The 16840-nt window shown below is 41.8% G+C and overlaps 1 protein-coding gene across 2 annotated transcripts in view; it reads right to left on the bottom strand.

Annotated features, from left to right (window-relative positions):
• SCRN1 (secernin 1) overlaps window positions 1-16840 on the bottom strand; it is a 71297-nt gene that overhangs the window by 51279 nt on the left and 3178 nt on the right. The window contains exon 2 of one of the 2 annotated variants that reach the window (XM_059728882.1): window positions 4434-4535. The exons of the other annotated variant lie outside the window; for it this stretch is intronic. The gene's annotated coding sequence lies outside the window, so the exon portion shown is untranslated. The remainder of the gene's footprint in view (window positions 1-4433; window positions 4536-16840) is intronic. 2 annotated transcript variants of the gene reach the window in all.

Genomic DNA, 16840 nt, shown 5'->3' with positions numbered 1-16840 from the left:
TGACCCCTGTTCCAATGTCTATTTTTTTTCCTTCTACAGAAATACTGGAGATCAGTACTAAACTTTTGTTTATACATGCACATGGGATTGCAAACAGCTTATTAGGAAGGCATTTTGCCTAGACTATTATGTGGCTCATTTCGAGGAGAAAGGAAAAAAAAAAAGAGACCGTACATAATGCAGTTTTTCAAATACAGCCCCGTCTGTTTTGTTTCAAGTCGTGCTGTTGAGTCATCTTCCCTGATCACAGAACTCCTTTCTCTGGACTCTTCCATTGGCTTTCTACCCAGTATCAAATTTCACCTAATCTACATCCCCGTTTCACCTTCAGTAAGCTTTGGTGCCTCTTCATCCTCTGACATTTCTCTCAGCCACTTTTACTAGGTTTTCACTAGTCACCTTTATGCACACTCTTAGGCATAGTGCATCCTCCTTGCACTTATCAGCAAGGTCCCTACTTCCTGCATCTTTACCATGCTACTTCCAAGAATCAAGTTGATATTATATAAATAGACCTTTTATTATTCCTCTGAACTCCACTTCACCTGCCATGCTTAGGTTGGTAGTTCCTCCAAACAGGGACCATCATTTGTGGGGGAGTTATGGAGGAGAAGAGGGAGAAGAACTACTTTTTGAGGATGAGATTCTAGCACTACTCTTTGATGAGACCCTAGCACATAAATGCGAGTTATCACAAACAGATTGTGAAGAACGTCTTACTATAATTTTTTTTTTTTTTAACTAAAGTATGCTTTAGCACTATAGCCTCTACTTGCACTAATAGTTAATACAAGAAGCCCACTTTCATCAACAACTGTATGCTGCTCCAACATGGGCAGATTTATGCAGGGGGATACATATGAAAACCCTAGGCATGCCCCTCTATATGACACTACCAACTCAAAGTTGTCCTAATTATTCTTAGCACAAATGTTCAGCTGAAACAGGTTTCCTACCCCCACCCAATAGAAAGTACTATCTTTTGTACATTAAGCATAGGCAATACCATGAAATACAAGCATTGTGCCGCTGCAAGTTAGACAATGGCAACTTATCCCCAACTGGATATTACTGGCTATATTCTTAAATGGGTTAAATGCAAAAACAATAGAGCTACAGGTAGAAACAGACTCTGACCCTACTCTATTTTTTTTTACTTTCACCATGCTTTTCAGGTGAAGAGTTAAGTAGGTCCAGATAAGTTATGAAAGTGATTGATAGAATCATGAGTTGAAGTACCTCAGAACACAGACACAAGGCTGAGAGAAAACCATCTCTGGTTCTCCTGTTATTACCTGTGAGATGTCACCCTAGTAATGACATTTTTTTTTTCACTCTCTCTCAAGTACAGCTTCATAAAAATTAAGTATTTAATGAACTTGATTGTGTGTGCCACTGACTTTATTTAGTTGACGCCATCTAGTTGCCATGGCAATCTGTTTAATTTATGCCTGTAAAGTAGCTTTGATTAATGTGTTCCTTTATTCTTCCAGTATGTTCCTTCCTTTAAACCAAGGAATTTGGTTTAAAGACTGTCAAATTGGATCTAAATTTTATTAAATTACCATTATGAACTAAACTATTTAATTTGATACTAAGCACTTGGTTGCAGAAAGACTTGAAGCTCTACATCCCTCTGTGAAACACCAGTTACATTGCATTAGAGAGTTTTCATCCACCAGGCAAACAGTCTTAATCCTATAACACCACCTAGACTACCTTAAAACTATATCAAGACAAATATGGATGACAAATTTAGAGATTATAAATCTTATATACCACCTATAAAGGGTTTAGGATGTTTTAGTTCAGGTTCATTTTTCATATTGGTAGTCTTACCAGTTCCAAGTTGTAAGAAGGGACTCATAATTAGACTTGATTGCATTTGCCCACGTAGAGTTAAGTTCTCAGTGATATATTTAGAACAAGACTACCATTATATATGAGGCTGTGTGGGGGGGGGGGGGGGGGGGGGGGAAGGGGTAGGTAGTGACAATTTCATAAAAGATTTATTTAGATGTAGCTTTTTAAGTATGTATGTGATGTTCATGTTTTCTATTCCAACTTGTGCTGTGACAGTGATGCAGATTGCAGTGTCATGCAGGATATGCATTACACCTTCAGCATATTCACTCTTCTTACAGAGAATTTTTTAGCACTTCAACATTAAAAAAAAACCAACACCTTAAGCTGAAAAACATCTTCTGTTCACATTCTCAGTGGGAAGTTTCTTTAAATTGTGAAGAGGAAGAGGGAATGGAGAAAAGAGGAAATCTCTTTAATAGACAACTATATTTAAAGATACAAGTGAAAACCGCAAAATTTTTAAAAAGTTGCTACAACTTGGAGCTAAAATCTAGAGCAACCTTTTGTCACCATGGGCCACTGCTTATGAAGCAACACCTGCTGCAGCCCCGCACCCCTGGTGGTCAGCAGATGTTGCATGGGGAAATAGGTAGGTAGTCATGCATTAAGACCTAGTACATGCTGCCTCTGCTACAACAGAAAGAATAAACTGAAGGTGCTAGGATGCTGGAGATATCCTCCTCTGCCTCTGTGACAGGAGTGTGCTACTGATTCCCTGAGCTTGTGCAAGCCAGGTCCAGTCTCTTCACAGGCCACCCCTGATCTAGCGTCATCTCCTTTATAGTGCAGGTCATTAGACTTTACCCAGTTACTCTTCCATTAAATCCCAAACCTATCCAGTCTTGATCTGAAGATAAGAATAAGAATCCACCACTAATTTATTCACACGGATGGCCCTCTTTGTTAAAATATTACAACTTTTTTTAAATGCAAGGTATCTGGTTCAGCTTCCAGACACTAGTTGTTTTTATGCTTCTCCATAGGTTAAACAGCTCTTTAGTATTTTTTTTCCTTTTTAAAGGAGGTATGCTCCAAGTAACCTCTTTCTCCTGAAGAGAAATCGAGCTATTTAACCTTTAAACTGGGTATATCTACATGTGCACTTTACTGCAGAGCTGACTAATTCTGCAGTGAAGTGTCATCGTCAACATGTGCACCCATATTACAGCACAGTTAATTAACTAACTCTGCTGTAGAAGAGTACATCTAGGACAAGTACTATCCTAGTGGAGTAGTTATGGGCACCAAAATGCACACATAGATGATGACTGAGGCTGGCTGGGGCATGAGGGTGCTACAGTGTGGGGGCTGCCTGCCGGGTAGCTCCACGCTGGAGCACCCTCAAGGCCCAGCCAGCCCCTCTGCAGCATGTTGAGCTGAGATGGAGCAGCCCCGGGCAGTGGGCTGACCACCCTGGACCTCCTGCCAGCTGTCTGCTACACCCTGGTTCAATGTGCTGTGGTCCCAGGCAGATGTGTAAACACTGCGGGCAGGAACAATAACCTCCAGCTCAAACTGTACTGTAGTTTATTGTTATATGATAATTGCACATGTAGATGCACCCACTGTAAGGCTCTCTCCCTGGGCTTCAAATCGTATTTATGATTCTTTTTCCAAATCCTCAATGTTCTTTTAAAATGCTTTTCATATGTAGAGTATTTTCAAAACTGTAAAGAGTATTCCAGAAACTGTATTATCAAGGTCATGCACAGAAATTTAAAAAGTCATCTTACTACTTATCCATCTATGGATTCGATCAGTGGTTCTCAATCATTTTAGGACTCACAGCACCCCTTATTCTTCTGTAGTGAAAAAGACAGTGAAAGCTAATACACTAATTCTTCTGTTGCAAAGAACCCAGGAAGACCACAACAGGTCAGAATTTTTTTTAACACTCAGGATTCCTATTTAAAATCTCTGGGTTTACTCTTGTGAGTCATGGTTACACACCTAACAGTGCTAATATTGTGAGACACTCTGTGGCACCCTTGAAAGGGTCAAGGCACCCCAGGGTGCTATGGCACCATGGTTGAGAATTACTACATTAATAAAAACCTTACATCATTGCTGTATAGCAGGAATAATATTTTGTACACTTTCAGGATTACTACTTTATTGTTCACAAAAAAAGAATGTATTTGGAAAACTCCAACTTCTTATATAAATATTTAGGAGGTCCCCACCAAAATCTGTTGCATCACAGGAGTTAATAGAACTTAAGGTTTTTTAAGTGTTTAACTCTCTGTTGGACAGTTTCATTTCATGTTACTTCCTTTTCGTAAATCTCAGGTACAGGTTGCCAAAACAAAGGTTTTATTTCAGGATAACGTTCTTCTGGGGCAAGGGGAAACAACTAATAGGAAATGAATTCCCCCCCCCCCTAAAGTACAGTAAGCATTTTAATTCAGCAGCTTAAAATACATCAAAGTTCTACATCCATGTCCACTATTAGTTTAAAAAAAATCTGCAAGTCATAGTTTCCTCTGACATAAGGTGCCTTTACCTTTTATTACATTTCACAATTGTCTGCCAACGGGCTAAACAGGAGAATAAGAGGCACTACCTACCATACTGATGAACCACCTTCAAGGAGGAATATTCCACACTGATCCGGACCTGCAGGGAGCGAACCAGGAAAGCCAAGGCTGCGACAGAACTCCAACTGGCTACTAGGATCAAGCATAATAAAAAGTCCCTTTTTAAATATGTGGGGAGCCGGAGGAAAAGCAAGGGCAACATTGGACCCCTGCTAAACCAGATGGGACAACTGATGATTGATGGCCAGGAAAAAGCCAGCTTACTAAATGGGTACTTTGCGTCGGTCTTTCACCAGCCCCATGGGACACCCCTGCCCATCACAGGACAGGGAGGCCTGAATGAGGGAGATTCCTCACCCTCCATCAATGCTGACTTCGTGAAGGAACACCTTGAGAGGCTGGACACCTTCAAGTCAGCCGGCCCTGACAATCTGCACCCCAGGGTACTCAAGGAGCTGGCTAGCATCATAGCTCAGCCCCTGGCATGGATCTTCGAGAACTCCTGGTGCTCTGGTGTAGTGCCTGAAGACTGGAAGAAGGCCAATGTGGTGCCTATCTTCAAGAAAGGGAGGAAAGTGGATCCGGCAAGCTACAGGCCCATCAGCCTGACCTCTATCCCAGGGAAGGTCTTAGCAAAGATTATCAAAAAGAGGTCATTCTTAATGAACTGTCTGATGGCAACATCTGGAGGGATAGCCAGCATGGGTTTGTTGTGGGTAGGTCTTGCTTGACCAATCTTATTTCTTTTTATGACCAGGTGACCTATAGCCTGGGCAAGGGAGAGGAGATTGATGTCATATATCTTGACTTTAAAAAAACCTTTGATTTGGTACCCCATGATCACCCTCTTGGCAAAACTGGCTAACTGTGGCCTCGGGTCCACCATGATCCGCTGGCTGGGGAATTGGCTCTGTGGTCGGACCCAGAGGGTGGTGGTTGATGGAAATCAATCGTCATGGTGCCCTGTGACCAGTGGAGTCCCTCAAGGCTCTGTCCTTGGACCTAAATTGTTCAACATCTTCATTAATGATGTGGACACCGGAGTCAGAAGCGGACTGGCCAAGTTCGCCGATGACACCAAACTTTGAGGTAAAGCATCCACACCTGAGGACAGGAGGGTGATCCAGGCTGACCTTGACAAGCACAGGAAATGGGCGGAGGAGAACCTGATGGTGTTTAACACCGAAAAATGCAAGGTTCTCCACCTTGGGAGGAAAAACCTGCAGCATCCTTATAGGCTCGGCAGTGCTATGCTGGCTAGCACTACAGATGAAAGGGACTTGGGGGTCGTGATTGACCACAAGATGAACATGAGCCTTCAATGTGATGCTGCAGCTAGTAAAGCGAGCAAAATGCTGGCTTACATCCATAGATGCTTCTCAAGCAAATCCCAGGACGTCATTCTCCCATTGTACTTGGCCTTAGTAAGGCCGCAGCTGGAGTACTGTGTCCAGTTTTGGGCTCCACAATTCAAAAAGGATGTTTATAAGGGGTGTCCCCCAGGATCTGGGGGAATGTTTGTTCACCAGACCGCCCCAAGGGACAACAAGGTCAAATGGTTATAAACTCCTGCAAGACCATTTCAGGCTGGACATAAGGAAGAATTCCTTTACTGTCCGAGCCCCCAAGGTCTGGAATAGCCTGCCACCAGAGGTGGCTCAAGCACCTACATTGAACACCTTCAAGAGAAATTTGGATGTTTATCTTGCTGGGATCCTATGACCCCAGCTGACTTCCTGCCCCTGGGGCAGGGGGCTGGACTCAATCTTCCGATGTCCCTTCCAGCCCTAATGTCTATGAAATCTATGAACTGTTATCAGGACTAGTTGGATGCAAATTCTATTACAGCTTCAGTATAAATTTAACATGAAACATTCTATTCTGCAAAAAGGTGTCAGAAGAGGAGACAGAGACAGATTTAGATAGGAGGGCAGAGAGAAAAAGGCTGAATGATGAGGGGGGGAAAAATTAAGCTAGGGATTCCTATTTGGAAAAGAAAAATTACTTTTAAAGTGTTAATTCACTAATTGCTTGAATTACTGCAAAGATGTAGAGTAGTGGGATGCTGTTTCTAGAGGTGGTCCACAAGCATTGTAATAAGCTCCCCTTTACTGTTTAGTCGCATGAACTATTCTTGACCAATACTGCATGTAGGTGGGGGAAAGCAGAAGGAAAGATGGTCTAGTGGCTGGCTCACTGGCCTGGAACTTGAAAACCCCATCACATAATTCATCTGTGACCTTGGGCAAGTCATTCTGATCTACACATGAGCCTTTTTATACTTGTCTGACTTGTAGCAAACCAAAGACAGGGCAGGGCTGCACCTTATACCATTGAGAAGTGTGATCAGTTGTAAATGACAGCCTGCTTAGTCAGATGCTCTGAATACAGACGACAGCAGCTAGCACTAATCTTCCACAATGCATTCACACCCACTTCTGGCATCTTTACTTAACAGCTGTACCACCAGAGCATAATGCACAGACTGGGAAGGCACCCGCTACTAAAGGGACTACAGCAGGCAGCCAGATGCATGGGAGTATCTACAGGAACCTTTTAGGCAACAGCAGAAGCTTTGTTTTACGTTATTTAGCAAAAGGGAAATAGTTCTGATATCTGAAAGAATGCAGAGGAGTTTGGTGCACAGATGCTAAATTTTACCAGCAAAACTGGAGTTCTGCCAGCAAAATTCTAAACTGTAGACTAGGTACTGAAAATAGGTTTGCTAGCAAAACCTGCTAGGAGTGTAATGGATAAGCTCATGCCTAAAGAGATAATGCTATGCTTAAAGCCTTATTTTAGATATTATGCAAAGGTTTTGTTAGCATAATTTATTCCTAAAGGAATAGGTTTGTGCCATACCAATAAAGAGATCTGCCAGTATGAGCCATGCCTCCTCAAAGGGTACATACAGTATAGACAGCTGCAAACCCCTCGTAATATAGATAAGTGTTCTGTGCCCCCATTTCCCCCATCCTTAGGTTAATACTTCCATACCTCACAAGGCTGCTGAGAGGCTAAGGTAGTGGCTCTCAACCAGGAGCCACAGGAACCTGCCAGGCATACCATGATGCCACCACTGCAGGGTGAAACTGTCCCAGGCACCTTTTTTCAGAGGCACATCAGAACTGAACTGAGAAGCAAGATAGGAATAAAAAGTGCTTTCCCTTTAAATCTCAAATGTAGATGAACAATTGTTACTATTTTTAATTAAAATCACTATGCAGGTGATAAGCACAGAAAATTGAAGAAAAATCAGTTACGGTTATTTAAAACTGGAATTGATATATGGTAACTTTTGAAGCTATTGCTCCAAATATTTATAAAAAGATAAAAAAGTCTAATGAATCAGAAAGTAGTTAATACTTTGTTGCAGGGGTTTAGGTTGTAGCCATGTTGGTCTAAGGACATAGGCAGACAAGGTTCCTTGGGTGAATTTGATATCTTTTATTAGACCAACCCAAATAGTTGGAGAATAGTTATTAAGCAAACTTTCAGGTTCAAAAACCCTTCGTCAGGCTAAGGAAGTTTCAGCAGTTGGTGTGTGCTCTTCCTGGATGGAATGAAAAGTAAAGAAGCCAGGGGCTGGGCTGGGCTGGGCAGTCAGTTGCCAGGCAGATTATAATGTATCAAAAATCCAATGTCTATGTCTAGTCCACGATCTCTAGTATCCAGGAGGTTAATGAAATGGAGCTCATAGGCTCGTCTCTGGGAAGCGTTGTGTAAGTTTCCCTTGAGGATCAGGACAGAGATTGGAGAGAGAGTGGCCCTCCTGTGAGAAATGTGCCCCTGCCGGTAATTGGGTATTTCTGTCTTTGATAGATTTCCGGTGTGCGCTCATTCTGGTGCGCAGTTGTTGTTTGGACTCTCCTACATATTTTCCATCAGGGCATTTGGTGCATTGGATGAGATATATCACATTTCTGGAGGTGCAGCTGTAAGATCCAGGGATGCTGATGGCTCTGTTGTGGGGTGTAGTAATTGTGGGGGTGGTGGAGATGTGTTGGCAGGTTTTGCATTTCTTGTCCTGGCACGGTCTGGATCCTTTTGGTGTGTTCTGGGCTTGAGGAAGTTTGCTTCTGGTGATGAGGTTGGCGAGGTTCAGTGCTTGTTTGAAGGCTAGGATGGGTGGCTCTGGGAAGATCTTTTTAAGAATAGGGTCTCTTTTTAGTATGGGTTGCAATTTTTTGAGGATTTTCCATACAGGTTCAAGGGATGGGTGATGGGTCATAACCAGCGGTGTGCGATTTGTGGGGGGTTTTCTTCTGTACTGCAGCAGTTCTTCACATGGTATCCAGGTGGTTCTTTCAAACATGTGATCTACTTCTCTGGATGAGTGTCCTTGCTGGGTGAAAGCCTTTTTGAGATTGGTGAGGTGGCGATCCTGGGTGTTCTCTTCAGTACAAATGCGGTGGTATCTGAGGGCTTGGGTGTATATCATAGTTTTTTTGGTGTGTTTAGGGTGATTGCTGGTTCTGTGCAGATTCGTATGTTGGTTTGTGGGTTTCTTGTATACTGTGGTCTGTATTTTACCCTTCTGGATACTGATCATTGCGTCTAAAAAGGAGATGTTGGTGTTGGAGAATTCTAAAGAAAGTTGGATGGAGGGATGGTGACTGTTGAATTTCTGATGGAACTCAATCAGAGATTGCAGGTTCTCAGTCCAAATGATGAAGATGTCATCGATGTATCTTAAGTATAGCAAGGGTTTGATGGTGCAGTTCTTGAGGAAGTCTTCTTCCAGGTGGCTCATAAAAAGGTTGGCATTCATCAACCTCCTGGATACTAGAGATCATGGACTAGACATAGACATTGGATTTTTGATACATTATAATCTGCATGGCAACTGACTCGCCAGCCCAGCCCCTGGCTTCTTTACTTTTCATTCCATCCAGGAAGAACACACACCAACTGCTGAAGCTTCCTTAGCCTGACGAAGGGTTTTTGAACCCGAAAGCTTGCTTAATAACTATTCTCCAACTATTTGGGTTGGTCTAATAAAAGATATCAAATTCACCCAAGGAACCTTGTCTGCTTAATACTTTGTAACACTTATTGTTTAGCAATCTGAAACCCATTGCTAGGCCAGTAAGGTCATAAGTACAAGTGCTTTTGTCCATAAATGATCTTTTGTCTTTACATTGCAAGAACAAATGGCTTACAGTGAAAATGCAGTATTTCAGTAGCTAGGAAACAGTCTACAGAAAAAAAAAAATAGATGTGTGGGAAAGCTGGGTCAGAAAAAGGTCTGTATTGAAATTTAACTAGTGTTTACTGAACTGGATGAATATTTGGTCTCTGCACAATTTTAATTGCCTGTCTGACTTAGTGCCCTGCAGCTTTATCTCAGCAAAAGCTAAAAGATGCTCCTTAGTAGTGTCACACACCTAGAGAGTCTTTAGATTGAAGATGAAAGTCAGGTTGGAGGGTTTTAAGAGTTTTAAGTGGACTTTTGATACACAAATCAGGTCTCTGGCCAACAACTTTAATTAGCATTTCTTAAACGATGGAAGCAACACAATGCATAACCTCCCCACCCCCGCCCAACAAACAACTACTTACATTTTTAGATGCTTCTTTCTAACAGCAGTTCAAAATAATGCCTTGTAAGCACAAGGAATGAATTAATTTAATAAAATTACTCTGAAGATTACATTACTTGCTGTATTCTCTATTCTTACCAATTATCAGTTTTAATCTTTGGACAAGAATGTACTTCTTTCAAAAAATGAATATGTGCAATAAAAATGGTGTTATAGCACAAGGTTTTTCCCACAAAGCCCTGACATGTGAAGGCTTTTCTATGCTTGTTTCTCTCCATGTACAGCCTCTTCCCCAAGACCTGCCAATATCTTTAGCCTGGTTTAGAGTAACATCAGATCAGTAGAGTATAATTTTAAACAAAGTTCTTTGTATATCTTAATCGGAAGCCATTGAAGCTCATGTTCACAGAAAGATAGGTACTAGTGTTACAACACGACCTCAAGGAGAATTTAATACTTTAGTTATTACTTTACAATTAATATAGACAGCTAGCTTTAACGTAGCAACTGATCATGGGTCAAACTTCATGAAACCAAAAGTTTGGCCACAGCCAGGAGACAAGTGTTAAGCACAATTTTTTACACATCCCTGCTCATAGAAGTTAATCAACACTAACTCCCAGGCCTGGGCTATATTAAAGCTTTGTCATTATAGTTGTGTTAGCCAGGAGAGAGAAGGAAAATAAAAAGGTTCACAACCTGCAGTTAACACAAGTACACTACTGCCCCCCCACCCCCACACACACAGATGCAGAGGAGCATATTTTGACAGCTTAGCTAGAGTTGTTCTTCAGAGTGGTGCTATAGTTACAACGAAGGAAAGCCTCTTTCCTTCATCTTATGCTCATCTCCATGAGGGAGCTCTGCTATCACAGCTATATCAACAGGGCCTCTAGTATAGAGGGTATCTCACATTTCTTCAGTACATGGTAAAGGTTCAGTTGAGAAAGCATATGTCTTGTGTGTGTGCTTGCTACTTATGCTATCCTGCAGGGTCTCTGCTGAGCTCCACAGTTCCTGGAGTTAATGTTTATATTGCTATTAAGGAAAGAACAGTGCTGTCCAGTGCTGGACCCTTGTTTTTCCCCTTTTAAAAAACTGTTGAAAAAGCACTTACTTGATATCCTTAGTGCATCATAAATACCTTATGAAGAGCAATATTCAGCATAACCAAGTAAAGCCTCAAAAATATCTTACCTTCCCTTGTATCCCACTTTGGTTCCCCAACAAAGCACATAACAGCGTCACTGAAGCACTCTGGAAGGTGGGGAAGGGAAAAGAGGAAGAAACTTCCACTACAATGTAGTGGAAGTTACTGAACTTCCTATTGGCAATTTAAAAAAAATACAGAGGTATATGGCAGTTCATTAGTTTATTTTACAAAGGAATCGTCAGCTGCTTCTGTGCTTTTACAGGTTACAGATCTAATAAATAGTACTCCAAACATTCAGAAAAATGAAACCTCTACTCTCAGTGGGGGAAATATATATTATACTATATATTCCCTACCTGAATTTTGGCTTTCAGAACACAGAAGCCAATTTAATGCTCTAAGTCTTCAGGCCAGCTTCAAGAACTTAGGTTCAAGAGCCTAAAAAGAAGCACTGCTTTCTTGATAACTGGCTCATCATAATTTGAAAGACTTGTACAGTGGAGAAAAGCAAGGAGCAGGATCTGGAGGATGCTGGATACAGCAATGGTCCTCATCTTTGGTAGACTTTTTCTTCAAGGAATTTGCTTCCTAAAACTAAATCAGCTGACATGAAAAGAGCGCCCTGAAGCCTATTCACTTTGAGTTTTTCTTTGTTTGGGGCTGGGGAGAGGAAGGGGTTTAGCTGGAGTAATTCTCTTAATTGTACTCAAATACAAGATAAACACCCAAATAATTAGATTGTATATATAGAAAATTTATAAATTCGTTATAATTTTCCAGGTCATAGTCAGATAACCCCTTTGCCCTCTGATTCCCCCCATCCCCAACTTCTTCGTCCTGCAGCCCCTTCTCCCTCTCCTTGCTCTCAGACCCTGCTGTCCCTGAGTAAGAGACAAAATTGAAGACACTGACCTTGAAATAAAACACACTTGTAGTAATTCACATGTAGGCAAATTACTACAGATATCCATATACTTAGTTCATCCAGAATTGATGCATTTTATCTTTTTGAAATGACTGTAAGGTTTGGAACAGGTACTCCATAATGCACTTCTAAGCAGCACTTTAGTACTAACTTATAGAGACCTACCAAAATCGAAGAGTTAGGCGACCAATTTCATAGGCAGATGGCAGGGCCAGCTGCCATTTCTGTGGGCTTGTCATGATGCCTTCCCCCCCCCCCCGATTGGTCAACAGGTACCAGTGGCCCCACCCTTTGCTGCTGATTGGTTAAGAGGATTGTCCGTCATGCACCCCTGCTCCTTGCCACTGACTGGCTGAGAAGGCTGTCTATTGTGCAACCCTACCTCTTGCTGCTGACTGGCAGCAAGGGTCAGGGCCAGAAGCCAGGCAACCCTCTCTGACAATCAACAGCAAAGGGTGGGGATAGCCATCATCTTGGCCATTACTCTTCATGCCAGCAGCATGCCCATCTCCTCCCACCCACAGCTGCACAACTAGACCTCAGCAGCCATGAAGACCACTGGCTCCCACTAGGGAGACAATTTTTTTTATTTTTAGCAAGTTTTTTTTTCCCCATGGATTTCACAGACAATTCTTAATGTCATGATTTCTACAAAATCCATTAAATCATTGGTTGAGTAGATCTCTACCTATACATAGTACAAACTATGCATGGTTAGACCACACCCCCCAAAAAATCATGATTTACCATATAGTTCATTGAGCTGGGTCCCAGGAGAGGCAACAGCATTTCAAGCAATGGTAACCCCACAGCTCTGCACTGCTCAGTACATGGGATCTAATCCAGATATCCCCCACAAAGGATCCATGTGCTAATTAGCCCCCCATTCATGCCTGGAACTGGGTGTTCTTGTCATGAGTCCTGGGATCCTCCAAAAATGTATATGCTGATGAGGTCAGAACAACCTGGTCTGGGCTCCACCTCATGGAGGGCAGAGCCACACTAATTATATATGATAAGCTGAAAAGGGGGATGACAGAGGGATTGCAGTTACACTGTTTGGGAGTCCCCTTTGGTGATGTTTGCCAGATATTTACGGTTGGTGAAGAAATAAGAATTATTGGAAATGAAAAAGAAAAGGTGCAGCTCAGCTGTGTGAGTGATGAGAAGGTAGAAACATATGCAATATAGCGGCTCACCATGACTTGAAAGCATCAGCACAGAGGGGCTGCACTCAATAGGTATTATTGTATTATTATTTATATCTTTATCAATTTAAAATATTTAAGATTGTGTAAAATTAGGGGTGTGAGTGGCAGACAATTTAATGATAACTATATACTGTTAAAAGCTTTATTGAATCATATACCAAAATATAAAAAGTAAAATATCCATAAATCAATAAAGCATTCCTGCTTTAAACCATTCTGTTCATTTGGTAGTATATTCATACCAGGCTGGAGCCTTCACTCTCATGGAGCAGAGCACCAACAGAGCCCAGGCCAGCTCGGCAGGAGTTTGGCGCCCTGCCCTGAGCATGCAGGGGCCAGGCCAGGCTTGACAGGAGTCTGGCGCCCTATTCCCTACTGGGATTTGGGCAGAGCAAAAGGCCAGCAGCACTAAGCTCATGGCTGCCAACAATCCTGCCCCTTGGTGGCAGAACCATAGCAGCATCCCCCCCAGGCTCTGTTGCCAGCAGGCAGCATCCAACTAACCCCCCTACCCCAGCACAGTCCCCAGCTTCTGCAGCTGCTACCAAAGGAACAGAGCACAGGTGACACAGCAGAGGCTCCCACAACCCCACCAGCAGTGGCCGCCATGCATGCATGGGTACACGGCATCCCCTGTTCCAGATTTCTTTACCCCCATCCCAGATTTTTTTAATGTCCCCTTTTTATAAATTACTATCATTACCAATGGAAATATTTTTTCGTCAGTCTGTGAGCGTGAGGTGAAATCGATATTCAGCAATAAAAATCAAACCCAGCCAAGTCTAAGTATGGGCTACTTTTTTTTATAGTCATGCGCAGTGTTGGCTCTATTGACCCAGCTTCATAGATGGTTCCCGTTACTGAGCACATGCTGTTTTTAACAAGTTTAATGCATTGTCTATCAGTAAATATGATTTATTTGTATGCAGATATAAGATTGGGACTCCCCTCCCCATGCTGTTTGGGGGTGGGGGCGTACCTAGTCATGTATTAGAGTAAATACAGTAAATATGGTACATCTGTTACACCTAGTTGGGTTAGGAATTTGTTATAAGTCAATTCAGCTGATCAGTGAAACGAGAAAGAGTTGTTCACACTGATATAATCATTCCCAGTTCCCAAACTTATGAGATACAGGGAGGCTTTAAATTGACCAAATATATGGTTTAATACTATTAGGAGGGATTTCCCTGAGGGAGAATCTGCATTTTAAAAACAGGACAGACAGACAGAGAGACTGTCTACATGTCTAACAAGATCACACAACCCACCCACTTGAAAAAAGGAGGTCAGTCCTGGATAAAGGACAGAAATGTCTAAGATGAGCGTGCATCCAGTTTCACCACTGACTGACGGACAACATGATAAAACTCTGCATAGTCTCATGTTCCCCTGTAATACATGGATGATACCTGAATATCACTCAGGGAACTTCAGAGGATGTGTATTCCAAACACTGCAAGAACATATGAAAGTTGCCCTATAGATTATACCCATAGGGCAACACTATTGTTGATCAGTTGAACCATTAGCAATTCATTAACTTTTGATAATTAAAATCTGCTACTTCACCTCTACCACCTCCCAAATGTTCCTGAGTGATAGCAAGTCAAGTGCCACACACTCAAGCAGATGCCTCCAAAGTCATTACCAGTTACTTATTTTTATTTAGCCTGAAGAACAAGTTTTTTGTCTATAGCTACCAAATGTGGTGTCAACCTTTTATTCTCGTCACTCATGCTTTCAGAGACTGGCATTAAACTTTACTGGCTTCAGACCATTCCCACTAGTATGGGATGTACTGCAAGTTGTCCACTATGAAGTTCTCTTTCCTGGATTCTTTTTGGAACACACCTCATTCCCTCCAATCTACCAATACTAAAAAAGTACTTTTGCTTGGCATTCAGACCATATACAGTTTATCTAATAAAAAAGCCATTCACTGGCTCTCTACACCTCCTCAAGTTACATTCAGGTTCCTAGTTATCTTCTTAAACTCTCACACTATTTGACTATTTCCTATTTTTAAAAGAACCACTTACACTAACCTACTCTTAAATGGTCTCTGTGGCTCATTTGAATGGCCCTTCAAACTCCAGCCCTATGACCCTATACACAGAACTCCCTCACAGATCTCATTCAGCACTCACTAACCGACTCTTCCTTGAAGGACTCTTCAGAAAGACTTAAAAAGCAGTACATATTATCCAGTCAAGTGACTGCATGAACCCATCTACCTCCTCATCTTTGACCTCATCCAATAGGCAACCTATCTTCAGAAGCGATAATCTGAATAAATAGATGCAACGCAATAAAAAAAACTGAAGAAAAAAAATCCATGTTAGTTTAGATAGGGAAATGAAACAAAGCGTTTAAGTGACTTGCACTGAAAGCACCGATCAGGATTCGGATCTTATCATTTGGCAAGCCTGTCCCCCAATTCACTTTATGCTGATTTCAAGAAACTGAAGTGTAATAAACATCTGCAGTTGCACCTATGGTAGTGGAAGTGAGGGGCTGTATGTGTATTCTGACCACATTAGCAAAGAGCAGCAAACTAGGGTGCCTGATGGGCTCATGTGCACATTGATCAAGCTGAGACAGTCATGCTGATCTGGTAAGTGGTTACACTTTGTATCTGCAAATGTGTCCAAATAGTTTTGCTAGACTGTAAAATAAACCATATCTAAAATAATTTTCATTTTCTGCAGCATGTTGAATTCATTTATATTTAAGCTTTGTTTGACAAGCTTTAGTTAAAGCGCCCTCACCTCCATTTTTCAGTGGGTGGATGCTGATACACGCAACACTCTGGGTGCTTTAATTACAGCAGCTCTCAAAGCCACTCTAAAGCAACACTCCCCACCTACTTCTGGAGCACATGTATCAACACCCTTTGTTTCTGGATTTAACTAGAACAAAAGGAGAATCTAAATTGACATATAAAACAATATTTGATTGCACACAAAGATTTAGTTAATTATTCTAGTTTCTTACTTTGCCAGAAATGTCATATAAAAGTCAAGTGGTACTTAAAGTTATCTTTGGAATCATTTAATATCCCCTTCCCATTCACTTTGGAGATAAAGATAATTAAAAGCAACAAAACCAAGCAGTACTTTTAAAAAATGTTAAAGTCAAGACTACTACAAACATAGTACCTTTTCCTGCACTGTATGCTTTAAAGTCCTAATCTAAGTAGGTTTTTCATGGAGCTGAATTAGAAGCACAGGATCCAAGACCTCAATCCTACTATAACAACCATTCCAATTCGACTTGGGACTAGTACTTCTTGTTTTTCCCATTACCCTGTTGAAGGAGTTTTGCATGGTTAAATTCAATAGCCTCCTTCCACTCCCTTCCATCCCACCCTACCCCCATCCATGTTCCCTTGCACACTAGCAGTTAGGGCTTATGCAGAACTGACTTCTACTGAAGCCCTAGTGACTGAATGGCCACCTCAGGTACAGTGAATTAGGATTTCCTGGGAATAAGTCTTCTTTAACAACCTCCACAAGACAGTGGATCTTGCACTGAAACTGGACAGAGTTCCAGGTACCAAAACCTTGAGACACCCATGTAGATTGTGTGCTGCAGACACAAGT

This window comes from Alligator mississippiensis, chromosome 5 (genome assembly GCF_030867095.1).
Source record: "Alligator mississippiensis isolate rAllMis1 chromosome 5, rAllMis1, whole genome shotgun sequence".
Taxonomy (NCBI): Eukaryota; Metazoa; Chordata; order Crocodylia; family Alligatoridae; genus Alligator; species Alligator mississippiensis.
Note: the sequence above shows the minus strand (reverse complement) of the source record. Positions and strands in the feature narration are given on the sequence as shown.